Genomic DNA, 1,520 nt, shown 5'->3' on the forward strand with positions numbered 1-1,520 from the left:
TGAGGAGTGGGCTGGCACCAGGAAGCAGTGGATCTCCGTGAGTGTCTCCGTCCCCTCCCTGCAGCCTGGCTCCCTGGGCCTGGCTCAGACACCCTAAAGTGGCACTTAACTGTCACATCCTATGGTCCTGGGAAACAGGATGGCTTTGGGCTTTGCTGCCATCTTTCTTGGGGACCCTTAGGAGGCGAGGTGCAGGTATGAAGAAAAGAGCCTTCTTTGACATAGCTGAGACCTAGCTCTGCATGGGCCACCCGCTGTGGCGCTGGGCCAGCCGCTGCGCCTTGAACCTTCAGTTGGACACAGGGTGCGATACGCGCCACGTCCACCCCGAAGGCATGTGCGTGAGCTTCCGATGAGCCAGGAGAGGGGGCGAGACAGGCAGACCTCGCCGTCACCTTCCCTGCTGATATCCTGCGTTCAGTCCAGGGCTTGGCTCTTTTGGTTAAAATTTAACAAGCCTCAGAAACTCCAAAAAATTAACCTTTCTGAATGAATGCAAGCTCGACTAAGATTATTGAGAATGAAAAAATTACCTGTAACCTCACATCCTAAAATAGCAACTGTTGTTCTATACATTTTCTTTTATTCTTTTTAAGAGAGCGTTTACATTGTTGCTGTCGGAGCATCCACACCGTGTTGTAGCCAGCTCTTGTTTTTACTTACTGTGATGACGTAAGCATCATTTTCCATATATGTGACCTAACACATTTAACACACCCCCTGCTGTTGGGCCGTTCAGATGAATCCCATTATTGGACTGTTATCCACCGTGTTGAAATGAACATCTTTGTGCATAGAACTCTTCCCTTTTCCCAGATCGTTTCCTCAGGAGCTGTCCCAGATGTGGGCTGCCTGAGTCACACACGAGTCCTCTGCGGCTGCTGCCAGGAACTGCCCCAAAGGGTGGCAGCGGCTGACGCCCTCAGCTGAAATGACAGGCCCAGCTGTGCCGCGAGCATTTGCTTCACCGCACACCAAACAGCATCCAGCAGCCTCCGTGTAAAAACAAGTTTGGCTACTCTAATGAGCCGATAATAGCTCAGTGTGTTAAGTCGCATTAATGGGTGACTGGAAACTTTTAACGGGAAATATATTTCTCGTCTTTTTGATTATTTTTTAAATGATAAAGAAATGTAGTCTTTAGTTCAAAAATAGTCTGTGTGAAGTAAAAAGCACAAGTTTCGCCTCACTCCTTGCCCTCAGCCCTGGTCTCAGCCCTTCCTCAGAGGTACTAGGAGGCACGTCCCTTGGGGGGCTTTTTATGAGCTTAGTTCCTTCAGCAAGTGTCTGTTGAGACCACCTAGGCGCTGGGCACCGGGGATGATAGGGACAGTTAGTCCGGACACGGTGGCTCCCGCCTGTAGTCCCAGCACTTTGCGAGGCTGCGGCAGGAGGGTCGCTTGAGCCCAGGAGCTTGAGGTTGCTGTGAGCTATGATGACTCCACTGCACTCTAGAGGGAGACCCACTCTAGAATGATGACCCACTGTGACAGAGGGAGACCCTGCCTCAAAAAAAAAAA

At 50.7% G+C, this 1,520-nt stretch overlaps 1 protein-coding gene across 1 annotated transcript in view; it reads left to right on the forward strand.

Annotated features, from left to right (window-relative positions):
* The window catches only part of LOC105809833 (sodium/nucleoside cotransporter 1-like), a 7,131-nt gene that overhangs the window by 821 nt on the left and 4,790 nt on the right, over positions 1 to 1,520 (forward strand). The gene's annotated exons all lie outside the window — the stretch shown is intronic.

Source organism: Propithecus coquereli, unplaced genomic scaffold, assembly GCF_000956105.1.
Source record: "Propithecus coquereli isolate 6110/MARCELLA unplaced genomic scaffold, Pcoq_1.0 Scaffold20, whole genome shotgun sequence".
NCBI lineage: Eukaryota > Metazoa > Chordata > Mammalia > Primates > Indriidae > Propithecus > Propithecus coquereli.